Source organism: Dendropsophus ebraccatus, chromosome 14, assembly GCF_027789765.1.
Source record: "Dendropsophus ebraccatus isolate aDenEbr1 chromosome 14, aDenEbr1.pat, whole genome shotgun sequence".
NCBI classification, from domain to species: domain Eukaryota; kingdom Metazoa; phylum Chordata; class Amphibia; order Anura; family Hylidae; genus Dendropsophus; species Dendropsophus ebraccatus.
The window spans coordinates 78,889,614-78,903,999 of NC_091467.1; the positions used below are offsets into that span (position 1 = coordinate 78,889,614).

General features: G+C 45.5%; 1 pseudogene; it reads right to left on the minus strand.

Moving 5' to 3' along the window:
- Nucleotides 1-14,386, minus strand: part of LOC138771932 (protein-glutamine gamma-glutamyltransferase E-like) — an 82,255-nt pseudogene that overhangs the window by 18,803 nt on the left and 49,066 nt on the right.

Here is a 14,386-nt window from a genome sequence, read left to right on the forward strand (position 1 = left end):
AGTTTACTCCGTTTGAATTGATGACAGGTAGGAAAATGCCTCTGGTGTTTCCTAATGAACCATTTTTGTCGACACCACAGAAAGATGCCATAAGCAAGAACTAAATGGCTACAGTCACTCCAAGAGAACCTGAAAACGATTCTACCGCATGCAGCATCTAGAATGCAGCGCATGGTACCTCCTCATTCTTCCAAATTTGTAAAGGGAGCTTTTGTAATGATAAAAAACCTTTAGGAAGAGTGGACCTTGGGAAAGTAACTGGGAAGGTCCTTTTGAAATCATTGACACAATGGGTCAGGTTATGATCCTAGTTCAAAGAACAGCTAAGACGATTAAAAATAAGCGTAGACAGCATAAGTTATGGATACATGTTGATCAGTGCAAACTGTATGTACCTGATTAATGATACTGCTTGTCTTTACAGGTCAAACCTCTCAGAAGTAAAATGACGAATAAAAGTCATCTCCGGACGGAGCGAAATCTTCAAGAGGGAAGTCGATGTCTACAGGATGTGAAGAAGAGGTGTTTCCTAACACCAATATTTCTCATATTATCCATATGTACGATATATGAAGTACATCATTATTCTTCCAAACGATCTGCAAGCGAATTCAAGGAACCACTCAGAAGGAACTGATCTCACGCAAATCTGGAGAAGTTACCATCGTTGATGATTTGTTGGATACAGGAGACATTGATACTGCCAATGACTTAGTTGGGAATCTTTGTGTGGGATATGAAGCTACATGTTGTGTAGAAATCCATTTTGAACATAATGCCACCATAGAATGAATATAAAGGCAGGACCTAAGACTGGGTTTACACAGTTTCAGGGTAACTACATACACAATAATCAATCAGGAACATGGGAGTGTACTCCAACAGGCTATGAGGATATATTGGTAATAAAGGAGTAGCTGTACAAAAAGGGTTAAACCAGCTCGTTGAAAGTATGATTCTAGATACAGCCAAAGTATTGGGATCCTCAGTGTCTCATCTTCAGGAGGTTTCCCTTGGATTAATAGAAAGTCAAGAGAGACGCAAGTCTCCAGGGCTTGTCTAGAGATCCAAGTGGAGTACTCAACTAACCTAAAGATGATCACTCAGGCTTTGCAAGGTGGCATCGTACCTTTAGGTCTATTGAAAAATTTACCCGAATGTTATGGCTTCAGCTTAGACACATGGAGTTATGGGTAAATAAGTGGAACGGCTGTGATGAAGAGGTTTGTATTGGCACCTCATTAATACAATAACTGGGAACGAACAGTCACTCATTCCTGTCACAGTATTAGGTATTCCTGTTAGTGATACACAGGTCATTCTCTATCACTTACAATGCACACAGTTTGTAGTTGAGGGGGATGATTTGGTACAATTAGACTTATCATCATGTCTGCACTTTGATTCTAAGATCATTTGTTTAATGGGTCAAGACAAGGTTATCCATCATTCTTGCTATCACAATCAGACATCATGCCAGGCAAGAGTTGAGACGGTGACATCTATCAATGATCTTGTAACTCAGGTGGAATTGAGGAAAATCTGTTTCCAGGTGATGTTGGAGGAGGAAGTGGTAACAGCATTTTTTAGCACTTGTATCCATAGAGAGACTTTATCTAGAGGATTATATTGTATAGAAGGCGATGTAAAAGCCATAGAGATACAGGGGAAAAAGATCAGTGTACGTCTCTCCCTACAGAACATCTCAGAAACGTTACCGATACAACTAAATCTTACTCAGGTAAATCAGTTCCCTTGGCAGCAATGGACTGAGGAGATAAAGAAGGATAAAGGGCTATTGGAAATGTTACAGAAACAATTACAGAATGCTGATATTACTTTCCAACACCAACAGGGCCAATTGGAACAAATCCGACATGAATGGGATCAGATGTCAGGGTATAGTTGGTGGAAAAACTTAAAGAAATCTGTAAATATGTGGTCGAAAACTTCTGTGAATTCTGTGGCAGGAAACATATTATCTAATCCTATTGTTATTATTTCTATTCTTGTATTATTATGTATTATTTATCAAATATTCCTGATGTATAGAATGAAAAAATTGTATAGTAAGGTAAAATTAGAGGTAAACAAAGGAGACAATATAATAAGAGAAATGGTGAAGAGAATACAAAATACTAAGTCTGTAAACAATTTGGAACAAGTTATACCACAAGCCAAGCAAAATAATACGATCCATGACAAAGTGTGACATGCGGTGACGGATGAATGTGATACGAATGTGATACGAATGGAGGAATGAATGGGTTTGCAATGAAAATTTTATGCTTGGAAATTATCTCCAAAGCATAAAGAGGGGGAAATGTAAAAAACTAATAACCTGTAACCCCATCTATAACATCTAACCTTATTAATGGCTGAATGGATCATATTATCTTTGGCATTAGTGGAATCAAATTATTATCATCCAAGATATATCTACACTGTATTCCAGTCTCATTCTCTTCTCCACTCTCATATTGAGTATAGGGCTGAACTCTCACCTAGTAATTTCTTGACCTCCAAAATGGTGGATGACTGGAAGTCCTAATATGGTCGTGTCTAAATGGTCACGTGGGTAATGTATGGATCATAGTGAGATATAGCTACTTGTCCAGCTTGACCAATCCACTTGGAGCTTTGCCAGTATAAACCATTTTTGGGATATAAGTTGTACTGGGTGTAACCATATTTGGGCATAAGTGTATATATTTTCCCGGTCAAGAGAGTATATAGACTTAGAAGGTTAGTTGGTTGGGGGGGTCTTTTTGTATACCATCTTTCAAGAGAAGCCTCCACGCACATCTGGGGTTTATTAGCCCCCACCTCAGGAATTCACCCAAGGAAGTTCTTTGTTCTCTAGCCAAAATCTGGAGTCACCATTGGAAAGAGACGACATCCCCATCATTTTTGGGACTCTGAGACTTGAACCACAGAGACATTCTAGACATTTGTAAGACTATTGCCTTATTTCTCTTATGACTGATATCCTGTTTATATGATATTTGTACCTCCTTTGGTGAAGAATTAAAATCCACCATATTTTTACCTACAAGTTTTCTTCTGCCGTCCTGGATCATTCAAATTTCCCTCCAAAGCACACTTTTCCTTCTTTTTTAAAACCTCATCCTTATTACAAGGGATAACAAAGAGCAATACAAGGATAACAAAGAGCAATACAAAGGATAACAAAGAGCAATACAGGGATAACAAAGAGAAATACAGGGATAACAAAGAGCAATACAAGGGATAACAAAGAGAAATACAGGGATAACAAAGAGAAATACAGGGATAACAAAGAGCAATACAAGGATAACAAAGCACAATACAAGGATAACAAAGAGCAATACAAGGATAACAAAGCACAATACAAGGATAACAAAGAGAAATACAGGGATAACAAAGAGCAATACAAGGATAACAAAGCACAATACAAGGATAACAAAGAGAAATACAAGGATAACAAAGAGCAATACAAGGATAACAAAGCACAATACAAGGATAACAAAGAGCAATACAAGGATAACAAAGCACAATACAAGGATAACAAAGAGAAATACAGGGATAACAAAGAGCAATACAAGGATAACAAAGCACAATACAAGGATAACAAAGAGCAATACAAGGATAACAAAGAGCAATACAAGGATAACAAAGAGCAATACAAGGATAACAAAGAGCAATACAAGGATAACAAAGAGCAATACAAGGATAACAAAGAGCAATACAAGGATAACAAAGCACAATACAAGGATAACAAAGAGCAATACAAGGATAACAAAGAGCAATACAAAGAGCAATACAAGGATAACAAAGAGCAATACAGGAATGATAAAGTGTACTACAAGAATAAAAAAGCACAATACAAAAAGCAATACAAGGATAACAAAGCAAACTACAAGGATAACAAAGAGCAATACAAGGATAACAAAGAGCAATACAAGGATAACAAAGCACAATACAAGGATAACAAAGAGCAATACAAGGATAACAAAGAGCAATACAAGGATAACAAAGCAAACTACAAGGATAACAAAGCAAACTACAAGGATAACAAAGAGCAATACAAGGATAACAAAGCAAACTACAAGGATAACAAAGAGCAATACAAGGATAACAAAGAGCAATACAAGGATAACAAAGAGCAATACAAGGATAACAAAGAGCAATACAAGGATAACAAAGCAAACTACAAGGATAACAAAGAGCAATACAAGGATAACAGCAATACAAGGATAACAAAGAGCAATACAAGGATAACAAAGAGCAATACGAGGATAACAAAGCAAACTACAAGGATACAAAGAAAACTACAAGGATAACAAAGAGCAATACAGGGATAACAAGCAAACTACAAGGATAACAAAGAGCAATACAAGGATAACAAAACCAAACTACAAGGATAACAAAGAGCAATACAAGGATAACAAAGAGCAATACAAGGATAACAAAGCAAACTACAAGGATAACAAAGAGCAATACAAGGATAACAAAGCAAACTACAAGGATAACAAAGAGCAATACAAGGATAACAAACCAAACTACAAGGATAACAAAGGAGCAATACAAGGATAACAAAGAGCAATACAAGGATAACAAAGAGCAATACAAGGATAACAAAGCAATACAAGGATAACAAAGAGCAATACAAGGATAACAAAGAGCAAATACAAGGATAACAAAGAGCAATACAAGGATAACAAAGCACAATACAAGGATAACAAAGCAAACTACAAGGATAACAAAGAGGCAATACAAGGATAACAACGAGCAATACAAGGATAACAGCAATACAAGGATAACAAAGAGCAATACAAGGATAACAAAGAGCAATACAAGGATAACAAAGAGCAATACAGGAATGATAAAGTGTACTACAAGAATAAAAAAGCACAATACAAAGAGCAATACAAGGATAACAAAGCAACTACAAGGATAACAGCAATACAAGGATAACAAAGCAAACTACAAGGATAACAGCAATACAAGGATAACAAAGAGCAATAAATGTATATTTATATATATATATATATATATATTTATTTTTTGACAGTATATTTAATTGCACAATGATGGATTCGTTAGAATTAAATTATTGACCAACGAAACTGATTTTATTTCAACGAAAATGTGTTTTATTAATTAAATATTAATTAGTACAGGAAGCTCCATAAGCCGTTAATTCATATTGCCGGTAATAGAGCTTTCTGTACTAATCATCACTTTACTTTAATGAAAACATCAAATGTTTCTTCTAATTATGTTATCACAATAGCCTTATTAGAAGAAACATTTAGAATTCTATGTGCGCTCAGCTGATTGGCTGATCGGCTCAGCGCACATATAATGAGCCGGTCCGCAGTACAGTGACTTCATTGTGCTGCGGACCAGTGAAGAGGACACATTGGGGTGAGTATAGAGCTCTCCCCACCCCCTCCCCAGCACTGCAACCCCTCCCAGCAAGGAAGGGGGGGGTCAGTTAACCCTTCCTTGCTGGGATGGGTGCAGTCTGACATGGGTGCAGTCTGAAAATGTGTTTTATTAATTCAATATATTAACCATGAGAGACATCGGCAATACTGCAGAGGATCGCAAACCCGGTAATAGCGATTCCTGTAAACGGTCGTAGTTTCTGCCGCACATTTTCAGCCGCATAAAAAATACAGCCGCACAGATACATAGTGTGAACATAGCCTTAAAAAGGCAATACATGGATAACAAAGCACAATAGAAGAATAACAAAGAGCAATAGAAGGATAACAGAGCAATACAGGATAATTGTATCCATTCCATTGAATGGTTACATTGAGTTCTTACCAAACACTGTCCTTGCCTCCTAGATCTTTGCCAGCAGGGTCATAATAGGTATCAACACTCAGAGTTTCATCTGTGTCGTGGGCCGAGGTGAAGTTAGTCACAATACGATTGGGGATCCCAAGGCATCTCAATACTAAAAGAAAAAAATAAACTCTTTGGGAAACCTCATTGTTGTGCCCCTGGCGCACAGTCCTATCTTTTCTGTGTTGTACACCAGCCATAACCTCCGCTCATCAGATCGCAGGTGGGGGAGGGGGTGCAGCAAGGCAGGGAGGAGGCGATCAAAGTTATCAAGGTTTACAGAATAAGCCATGCAAAAATCTATTCATGTTCTCGAGCAAGTGTAGAATTTTGTGTCAGCCCTACAACAGACGCAGGTTCTGCATGATGGCGCAGTACGGTGGCCATTGTTTCTTTGGTGCCGTGCGGTGGCTGTGGTGCTGTGTGGTGGCCATTGTTCCTCTGGTGCCCGGGCAGTGGTTATTGTTCCTGTGGTGCCGGGCGGTGGCTATTGTTCCTGTGGTGCCTATTGTTCCTGTGGTGCGGGGCGGTGGCTATTGTTCCTGTGGTGCTGTGTGGTGGCCATTGTTCCTCTGGTGCCCGGGCGGTGGCTATTGTTCCTGTGGTGCCGGGCGGTGGCTATTGTTCCTGTAGTGATGGGCTGCTGCTATTGTTCCTGTAGTGATGGGCTGCTGCTATTGTTCCTGTAGTGATGGGCTGCTACTATTGTTTCTGTAGTGATGGGCTGCTGCTATTGTTCCTGTGGTGCCGGGCGGTGGCGGTCTTGGCACCAAGCACACCAAGCGATCGCTTGGGGCCCCCAACATCCAGGGGGGCCCCCACACCCCACTTTTCTGCTCAAGACCGCTGGACAGGGCCGCTGCCCCGCTCGCTGCTGCCATCTGAACTATAACTATAAGCACTCGTAATGAGCGCTCATAGTTACATGCAGCAGCATTGACAGGGCGGGAGACATTGGCTCCATTCCTGTCAGTCACTCTTGTGGCCGCAGGAAGTGTTTTCCCTGCGGTCACAAGTGGCCGCTCTGTCCTTGTGGTGCTGGCGCTCTGGTGACATCACTGGAGCATCGGCGCCAGGACAAGGGGAGTGCGGCCTCTTGTGATCGCAGGGAAAACCCTTCCTGCGGCCACAAGAGTGAAGAGAAGAGGAGACGCCCGGACCCAGGTGAGTATAAGTGTTTGTTTATTGTGTTAAATACTATATGGGAGGGGGAGCACACAGGTGTCTGTTTAACTGGGGGCTATATAAATGGGGGGAGCACACAGGGGGGCTATATAACAGGGGGAGCACACAGGGGGTCTATATACTACTTGGGGCAGCAGAATGGGGGCTATATACAACTTGGAGAGCACACGGGAGGTCTATATCCAAGTGGGGAAGCACACAGGGGGGCTATATACTACTGGGGGAGCACACAGGGATCTATATACTATTGGTGGGGCACACAGGGGGTCTATATACTACTGGGGAACATGCAGGGGGTCTATATACTACTTGTGAGGCACACAGGTGGTCTATATATAACTGGGGGAGCACACAGGTGTCTGTATACTACTTGTGAGGCACACAGGTGGTCTATATATAACTGGGGGAGCACACAGGTGTCTGTATACTACTTGTGAGGCACACAGGTGGTCTATATATAACTGGGGGAGCACACAGGTGTCTGTATACTACTTGTGAGGCACACAGGTGGTCTATATATAACTGGGGGAGCACACAGGTGTCTGTATACTACTTGTGAGGCACACAGGTGGTCTATATATAACTGGGGGAGCACACAGGTGTCTGTATACTACTTGTGAAGGCACACAGGTGGTCTATATAATACTGGTGGGGCACACAGGGGGTCTATATACTACTGGGGGAACCACACAGGGGGTTTATATACTACTGGAGGAGCACACAGGAGGTCTATATCCAAGTGGGGGAGCACACAGGAGGTCTATATCCAAGTGGGGGAGCACACATGGGGGCTAAATACCCCTAAGGGAGCACAGAGGGGGCCTATATACTAGTGGGGGAGCACACAGGGGGTATATACAACTGGGGGCAGCACACAGGGGGTCTATATCAACTGGGGCAGCACACAGGAGGTCTATATACTTCTGGGGGAGCTCATGGGGGGGCTATATATAACTGGGGGAACACACAGGGGTCTATATACTACTGGGGGAAGGCAAAACAAGGGGTATATACTACTGGGGGCAGGACACAAGGGGTATATACTATTGGGGGGCAGCACACAAGGAGTATATATTAGTGGCGGTAGTGCACAAGGGGTATATACTTCTGGGGGCAACACACAGCGGTCTATTGCTTTGGAATGCGTGTCCGAGGGGGGGGCCCAGACATAGCTTCGCTTGGGGGCCCCAGAAATGCCAAGACCGCCCCTGGTGATGGGCTGCTGCTATTGTTCCTGTAGTGATGGGCTGCTGCTATTGTTCCTGTAGTGATGGGCTGCTGCTATTGTTCCTGTGGTGCCGGGCGGTGGCTATTGTTCCTGTAGTGATGGGCTGCTGCTATTGTTCCTGTAGTGATGGGCTGCTGCTATTGTTCCTGTGGTGCCGGGCGGTGGCTATTGTCCCTGTAGTGATGGGCTGCTGCTATTGTTCCTGTAGTGATGGGCTGCTGCTATTGTTCCTGTAGTGATGGGCTGCTGCTATTGTTCCTGTAGTGATGGGCTGCGGCTATTGTTCCTGTAGTGATGGGCTGCTGCTATTGTTCCTGTGGTGCCGGGCGGTGACTATTGTTCCTGTAGTGATGGGCTGCTGCTATTGTTCCTGTGGTGCGGGGCGGGGGCTATTGTTCCTGTAGTGATGGGCTGCGGCTATTGTTCCTGTAGTGATGGGCTGCGGCTATTGTTCCTGTGGTGCCGGGCGGTGGCTATTGTTCCTGTAGTGATGGGCTGCTGCTATTGTTCCTGTAGTGATGGGCTGCTGCTATTGTTCCTGTAGTGATGGGCTGCTGCTATTGTTCCTGTAGTGATGGGCGGTGGCTATTGTTCCTGTAGTGATGGGCGGTGGCTATTGTTCCTGTAGTGATGGGCGGTGGCTATTGTTCCTGTAGTGATGGGCTGCGGCTATTGTTCCTGTAGTGATGGGCTGCTGCTATTGTTCCTGTAGTGATGGGCTGCTGCTATTGTTCCTGTAGTGATGGGCTGCGGCTATTGTTCCTGTAGTGATGGGCTGCTGCTATTGTTCCTGTAGTGATGGGCTGCTGCTATTGTTCCTATAGTGATGGGCTGCTGCTATTGTTCCTGTAGTGATGGGCTGCTGCTATTGTTCCTGTGGTGCCGGGCGGTGGCTATTGTTCCTGTAGTGATGGGCTGCTGCTATTGTTCCTGTAGTGATGGGCGGTGGCTATTGTTCCTGTAGTGATGGGCTGCTGCTATTGTTCCTGTAGTGATGGGCTGCTGCTATTGTTCCTGTAGTGATGGGCTGCTGCTATTGTCCCTGTAGTGATGGGCTGCGGCTATTGTTCCTGTAGTGATGGGCTGCTGCTATTGTTCCTGTAGTGATGGCTGCGGCTATTGTTCCTGTAGTGATGGGCTGCGGCTATTGTTCCTGTAGTGATGGGCTGCTGCTATTGTTCCTGTAGTGATGGGCTGCTGCTATTGTTCCTGTAGTGATGGGCTGCGGCTATTGTTCCTGTAGTGATGGGCTGCGGCTATTGTTCCTGTAGTGATGGGCTGCGGCTATTGTTCCTGTAGTGATGGGCTGCTGCTATTGTTCCTGTAGTGATGGGCTGCTGCTATTGTCCCTGTAGTGATGGGCTGCGGCTATTGTTCCTGTAGTGATGGGCTGCTGCTATTGTTCCTGTAGTGATGGGCTGCTACTATTGTTCCTGTAGTGATGGGCTGCTACTATTGTTCCTGTAGTGATGGGCGGTGGCTATTGTTCCTGTAGTGATGGGCTGCTGCTATTGTTCCTGTAGTGATGGGCTGCTGCTATTGTTCCTGTAGTGATGGGCTGCGGCTATTGTTCCTGTAGTGATGGGCTGCTGCTATTGTTCCTGTAGTGATGGGCTGCTGCTATTGTTCCTATAGTGATGGGCTGCTGCTATTGTTCCTGTAGTGATGGGCTGCTGCTATTGTTCCTGTGGTGCCGGGCGGTGGCTATTGTTCCTGTAGTGATGGGCTGCGGCTATTGTTCCTGTAGTGATGGGCTGCTGCTATTGTTCCTGTAGTGATGGGCTGCGGCTATTGTTCCTGTAGTGATGGGCGGTGGCTATTGTTCCTGTAGTGATGGGCTGCTGCTATTGTTCCTGTAGTGATGGGCTGCTGCTATTGTTCCTGTAGTGATGGGCGGTGGCTATTGTTCCTGTAGTGATGGGCTGCTGCTATTGTTCCTGTAGTGATGGGCTGCTGCTATTGTTCCTGTAGTGATGGGCTGCTGCTATTGTTCCTGTAGTGATGGGCTGCTGCTATTGTCCCTGTAGTGATGGGCTGCGGCTATTGTTCCTGTAGTGATGGGCTGCTGCTATTGTTCCTGTAGTGATGGGCTGCTGCTATTGTCCCTGTAGTGATGGGCTGCGGCTATTGTTCCTGTAGTGATGGGCTGCTGCTATTGTTCCTGTAGTGATGGGCTGCGGCTATTGTTCCTGTAGTGATGGGCTGCTGCTATTGTTCCTGTAGTGATGGGCTGCTGCTATTGTTCCTGTAGTGATGGGCTGCGGCTATTGTTCCTGTAGTGATGGGCTGCGGCTATTGTTCCTGTAGTGATGGGCTGCGGCTATTGTTCCTGTAGTGATGGGCTGCTGCTATTGTTCCTGTAGTGATGGGCTGCTGCTATTGTCCCTGTAGTGATGGGCTGCGGCTATTGTTCCTGTAGTGATGGGCTGCTGCTATTGTTCCTGTAGTGATGGGCTGCTACTATTGTTCCTGTAGTGATGGGCTGCTACTATTGTTCCTGTAGTGATGGGCGGTGGCTATTGTTCCTGTAGTGATGGGCGGTGGCTATTGTTCCTGTAGTGATGGGCTGCGGCTATTGTTCCTGTGGTGCCGGGCGGTGGCTATTGTTCCTGTAGTGATGGGCTGCTGCTATTGTTCCTGTAGTGATGGGCGGTGGCTATTGTTCCTGTGGTGCCGGGCGGTGGCTATTGTTCCTGTAGTGATGGGCTGCTGCTATTGTTCCTGTAGTGATGGGCTGCTGCTATTGTTCCTGTAGTGATGGGCTGCTGCTATTGTTCCTGTAGTGATGGGTTGCGGCTATTGTTCCTGTAGAGATGGGCTGCGGCTATTGTTCCTGTAGTGATGGGCTGCTGCTATTGTTCCTGTAGTGATGGGCTGCTGCTATTGTTCCTGTAGTGATGGGCTGCGGCTATTGTTCCTGTAGTGATGGGCTGCGGCTATTGTTCCTGTAGTGATGGGCTGCTGCTATTGTTCCTGTAGTGATGGGCGGTGGCTATTGTTCCTGTAGTGATGGGCGGTGGCTATTGTTCCTGTAGTGATGGGCGGCGGCTATTGTTCCTGTAGTGATGGGCTGCTGCTATTGTTCCTGTGGTGATGGGCTGCTGCTATTGTTCCTGTGGTGTCGGGCGGTGGCTATTGTTCCTGTAGTGATGGGCGGTGGCCATTGTTCCTCTGGTGCCCGGGCGGTGGCTATTGTTCCTGTAGTGATGGGCTGCTGCTATTGTTCCTGTAGTGATGGGCTGCTGCTATTGTTCCTGTAGTGATGGGCTGCTACTATTGTTCCTGTAGTGATGGGCTGCGGCTATTGTTCCTGTAGTGATGGGCTGCGGCTATTGTTCCTGTAGTGATGGGCTGCTGCTATTGTTCCTGTAGTGATGGGCTGCTGCTATTGTTCCTGTGGTGCCGGGCGGTGGCTATTGTTCCTGTAGTGATGGGCTGCTGCTATTGTTCCTGTAGTGATGGGCGGTGGCTATTGTTCCTGTAGTGATGGGCTGCTGCTATTGTTCCTGTAGTGATGGGCGGTGGCTATTGTTCCTGTAGTGATGGGCTGCTGCTATTGTTCCTGTAGTGATGGGCTGCTGCTATTGTTCCTGTGGTGCCGGGCGGTGGCTATTGTTCCTGTAGTGATGGGCTGCTGCTATTGTTCCTGTAGTGATGGGCGGTGGCTATTGTTCCTGTAGTGATGGGCTGCTGCTATTGTTCCTGTAGTGATGGGCGGTGGCTATTGTTCCTGTAGTGATGGGCTGCTGCTATTGTTCCTGTAGTGATGGGCTGCTGCTATTGTTCCTGTAGTGATGGGCTGCTGCTATTGTTCCTGTGGTGCCGGGCGGTGGCTATTGTTCCTGTAGTGATGGGCTGCTGCTATTGTTCCTGTAGTGATGGGCTGCGGCTATTGTTCCTGTAGTGATGGGCTGCTGCTATTGTTCCTGTGGTGATGGGCTGCTGCTATTGTTCCTGTAGTGATGGGCTGCAGCTATTGTTCCTGTGGTGTCGGGCGGTGGCTATTGTTCCTGTAGTCATGGGCTGCTACTATTGTTCCTGTAGTGATGGGCGGTGGCTATTGTTCCTGTAGTGATGGGCTGCTGCTATTGTTCCTGTAGTGATGGGCTGCGGCTATTGTTCCTGTAGTGATGGGCTGCGGCTATTGTTCCTGTAGTGATGGGCTGCTGCTATTGTTCCTGTAGTGATGGGCTGCGGCTATTGTTCCTGTAGTGATGGGCTGCGGCTATTGTTCCTGTAGTGATGGGCTGCTGCTATTGTTCCTGTAGTGATGGGCTGCTGCTATTGTTCCTGTAGTGATGGGCTGCGGCTATTGTTCCTGTAGTGATGGGCTGCTGCTATTGTTCCTGTGGTGATGGGCTGCTGCTATTGTTCCTGTGGTGCCGGGCGGTGGCTATTGTTCCTGTAGTGATGGGCTGCTGCTATTGTTCCTGTAGTGATGGGCTGCTGCTATTGTTCCTGTAGTGATGGGCGGTGGCTATTGTTCCTGTAGTGATGGGCTGCTGCTATTGTTCCTGTAGTGATGGGCTGCTGCTATTGTTCCTGTAGTGATGGGCTGCTGCTATTGTTCCTGTAGTGATGGGCTGCGGCTATTGTTCCTGTAGTGATGGGCTGCGGCTATTGTTCCTGTAGTGATGGGCTGCTGCTATTGTCCCTGTAGTGATGGGCTGCTGCTATTGTTCCTGTAGTGATGGGCTGCGGCTATTGTTCCTGTAGTGATGGGCTGCTGCTATTGTTCCTGTAGTGATGGGCTGCTGCTATTGTTCCTGTGGTGCCGGGCGGTGGCTATTGTTCCTGTAGTGATGGGCTGCTGCTATTGTTCCTGTAGTGATGGGCTGCTGCTATTGTTCCTGTAGTGATGGGCTGCTGCTATTGTTCCTGTAGTGATGGGCTGCTGCTATTGTTCCTGTGGTGATGGGCTGCGGCTATTGTTCCTGTAGTGATGGGCTGCGGCTATTGTTCCTGTAGTGATGGGCTGCTGCTATTGTTCCTGTAGTGATGGGCTGCTGCTATTGTTCCTGTAGTGATGGGCTGCTGCTATTGTTCCTGTAGTGATGGGCTGCTGCTATTGTTCCTGTAGTGATGGGCTGCTGCTATTGTTCCTGTAGTGATGGGCTGCTGCTATTGTTCCTGTGGTTGCATTTTAGGTTAGAGAATTATTAGGCAGAGAGATCAATATTTGCTTATTACTGATTTACCTCTGTAACCTACATAAGAACGTCCTGAAGGAGGAGACTGGTATAAAGCCCAGGCAGCTGCCGGCACAAGGCTTCCTAATTATTACTATTTATTACAATAGCTGGAGGGGGAAGCTACGGTGGTGTTGGCTAACCTGGGGCTGATGTATAGACACATATATATATATACACTGTATGCTCTGGCCATGGACAATAGTGGTGCTGTATGGGGAGAAGATACTACGTAACACCTTACCCTTTCTATCAGTTTTATCACTATAAGTTTACAAAAGAGACCTAGTATTTTGTATAGTAAAGAAATATTCACAATGACAATGTCTGTACCTGTGCACAGGACCCCAGCAAAGACCCAGCACTGGCCATAGCGCACGGGACCGCTGGCCGACCACTTCCTCAGGATTTCCACACTTCCTGTCCAGCTTAGTGGACTATTCCCATCGGCGTATTTCCCACTCCAGTTACCCACCAGCACTCCATTGTCATCATTACTGTTAATCTGATGACAAACAAAAGGATAGAATACTATATATATATATATATATATATATATATATATATATATAGTAGAGAAGGAGCAGTATATGAGCAATATAAATACAATTAAAAACAGTGAACCTGTTAAACTAAAGCTTTGATGTGTCCTTGGGGCGAGTGGAAAGCTTATGAGTTGGGGTACAAGTGTCCCGATCCTGATGAGTAGACTGAGTGGGGAGCGCACACTCCTCCCCCTCCTCTGTGTCTATGAGGTCTGGACAGCCATAGATGTGAATTGGTCTCCATCCAGGTCATGTGACACTGAGCTGGGAGAGAACTCACTTAGCGTGCTCTTCTCCTGGCTCATTCTTGGGATCAGTCAGGATCTCTATGACATACAAAAATATATTGTCTGGATACTAAGTGACCCCAACAGAAGAAAGCGGGTATAATGTAATGTTGG